The following is a 3,087-nucleotide window of genomic DNA, read 5'->3' on the forward strand; positions in this document are numbered from 1 at the left end:
TGTAAGTTAGCTCCAATGAAATGGGTCATGTTTTGTTGCCTATAGAACATCCCTTCCGCATCAGTTTCACTACACTGAATTGTATTCTAAACTTTAGTTGGTTAAATTCACAAGCTGAAACCACGAAATATTTGTAACAACTTTCAGGGCTAGCTGCTTACCCAAGATCAACTCAGTTGAAATAACTTAAAACAATAATATGATGATGATGATAACCATCTGGTTGTAAAAATTCTGAAACTACGCCGTTTCGTTTTGTTTATTTTATTTATTTATTTATTTTTTTTAATGCTAAAACCAAATTGAGCTGATAGTCAAGAAGAGAAATGGTTAGTGGTTACTTGGCTTGTGATTTTCCTTTGGGGAGTACCGTTGGATCTGCAGCTGCTTTTACCTTCCATGCTTCATTCATTTCTACCTAAAACCATTAATCACCGAAGTACACATAGTTCAAACACTAAACATTGCTACTGATAAGTGATGAACAAATTGAACGAATATATAAAAAATTTCACGAAATTTACCAGGAGTCGATTAACATCATCTGTAAAAACAAACAAACAAACAAAAAAGTATAAAAAAAGGCATTGCATATTCAAAAAGTTCTTATTCACAGATTCTAAACAGTAAGCTGAATATTTAAAAGAATTACCATAAAGGAGTTTCACTTTTCTTTCGTACACAATCACAACTCCACCTGAAAAAATAAAATAAATACGTATATGTGATTGGCTAATTTAAACGGTCGATGGAAATATGAAGTGAAAAATTAAAAACAGAGTTAATAATATGTTAATTACCCATGAGAATTCCAGAGAGTCTCAAAGCCAAAGGAACTGGTGGATTCAAAATCTCTTCACTGCAACATACACACACATAAAAAAGAAAAAAAGATTTAATGAAATTAACTGAGCTCGTAAATGCCAAACAGAGTAAGAACAGATATACAAATAAAGAAATAGCAAATTAAATAACTATAACCAGATTTGGATGATGTTAAGCTTCTCCAGCTTCTTTCGATTCATTTTCGCTCTCATAGTTGCAGCCATCCTTCATTGAAATTGAAATCATGTTCATTNTTTTTTTTTTTTTTTTTATGACCAGGAGTGTCCGGGTCAGCTTATATGCAATTCAACTAATCCCCCAAGACCTTGGAACTACCGACCAAGCAAGAGTTCCAGTGGCTATCCTTATTAGCAACTGAGGAAAAACTCAAACTCAAGACCTCTTGAATAATACACTCAATAATCTCTATCAAACCACTCGGTCATCTAGAAATAGTTAATTTTTTTACCTATAAGTGATGTTCATAAAAAGAAGAAACTAATTGAGTTTCTTTTGTAACTTTTTTCGAACTTACGAAAGTAACTTGATAATAAAATATGTAATCATATAATCATAATCCTGATTATAAAAGCAATACTAAAGTAAAAAAACTAAAAACCCAAGTAGGACCTAAAGAGAGGGGACAAAAGGACCACAAAATTAAGGTGAAAACTACAACATATGATATGTCTAAATCATGTCATGTGGCAACAATTTGGAGGAAACTCTAGGAACCATTTCTTGCCTCCACCTTTGAGGATGACTAAACTTGAAATTTTGGAAACATCTTGTATGAAATTCAATGCATCAATTTGGGTCCACTTAATAGGAATTTATGGAGTTTAAAAATAGGATTTTTGTTCTTATTCTTCTACTTGAAGAAAAATCACGAGAGAAAGAGAAAGATTATCTCATTTTATTATATAAATATATAATTTTATATAGGATGTATGATCTCCGTACAGATAACAAAGATTGGTAACGTTGAATATAAGATTTATGATGAAAATCATTTGAGCCAACACTTCCTCGCAAGGAAATCGAACCCTTGATCTAGCACTGATATTGTTAGGAATAAATGTTTATTATTGGATCCTGTTGATGTTTGATTTTGACACTAACGACTCGCACATGTAAAGTGTTAAATAGCTCTTAGAAATTACACGTGAATGATTTATGAGAAGTGTTTATGGTGCAGAGATTATATATGTTTGCAGAAACATAAATAATAGATTGACAAGAGAGATTTTTATAGTGGTTCGGATGCTTAAAGCGAATCATACATCCACTGTTATTTTATTATTCTCTGGCTATTTTTATGATATTGCCTGTATGGCGTACAAAGAATGGAGAAATGCTTTGTTTATAGAGAAAAAATAATAAAACTCAAATGTTTGTCTAGCTCTCATATGCCCAGCCAGCCCATTTTTCACGAAAAGAGGTGTCTTTGAAGTCAATGTAATGAATGCTTTTGCAAGTTGTCTTGACACGTGGGGACCACTCCTTAATCCTTATCTTAAAATAGGATAGGATTGATATAAAATATCTCTTGGAGGCGGTTTGGGTTGTTGACAGCTAATGTCACCTTATCTCCAAGTGTTGATTGAACTTTGATTGATGGTGCTGACATTAGTGTGTATTTTTGGCACAACAGAACACCCCCCCCCCCCCCCCCCCCCCCCCCCCCCCCCCCCCCCCCCAAAATGACTGTCGCACTATAGGCTACATTCTCGAACTGAAGAGCTCGAACTATGCCTGGTGTAATCGATGCTGAGAGCTAAGATTGCAATCTGAGAGCTTGGAGCGATCCAAAGCTAAGCACGATCTGAGAACTAACATAAAATGTCCAGTAGATGAATTCTTGGAGAGAGCTAACATCAGAAGCCCAAACGCACGGCTTAGAGGCCTTAAACGGACAAGTCAATTAAAAACAGTCATAACTTTTGATCCGGGAGGAGTTTTGGAGTCCGTATGATATCCACGGAAAGCTCGTTCCGAGCTCTACGTCGTGGAAATAGGGGAACCTAGTTGGGGCCATGTTCGAGACCAAAATCCACTATTTTGGCATGTTTCTGGGCTGTTTTGAGTTTTCTACATGTTTTTCTGACGTTGGCAACTGGTCGCGACCTGAGAACTGATCATGATCTGAGAGTTGAGAAAACGACCTGAGGCTGTTCACAATCTTAGAGCTGAGAGCTAATTACGATTTGAGAGCTAGGAGCTGATCACGATCTGATAGGGGCTTAACCTGAGAGCTTGAGG

At 35.7% G+C, this 3,087-nt stretch overlaps 1 long non-coding RNA gene across 1 annotated transcript; it reads right to left on the reverse strand.

Annotated features, from left to right (window-relative positions):
- Positions 1–336: 336 nt before the first annotated feature.
- On the reverse strand, positions 337–1,026 carry LOC116111180. Its single transcript, XR_004125025.1, has 5 exons — positions 982–1,026; positions 801–859; positions 653–697; positions 525–544; positions 337–418 (listed from the first exon to the last, which is right to left on the reverse strand). It is a non-coding gene; the product is annotated as an uncharacterized LOC116111180 (long non-coding RNA).
- Positions 1,027–3,087: the final 2,061 nt, after the last annotated feature.

This window comes from Pistacia vera, unplaced genomic scaffold (genome assembly GCF_008641045.1).
Source record: "Pistacia vera cultivar Batoury unplaced genomic scaffold, PisVer_v2 Contig629, whole genome shotgun sequence".
NCBI lineage: Eukaryota > Viridiplantae > Streptophyta > Magnoliopsida > Sapindales > Anacardiaceae > Pistacia > Pistacia vera.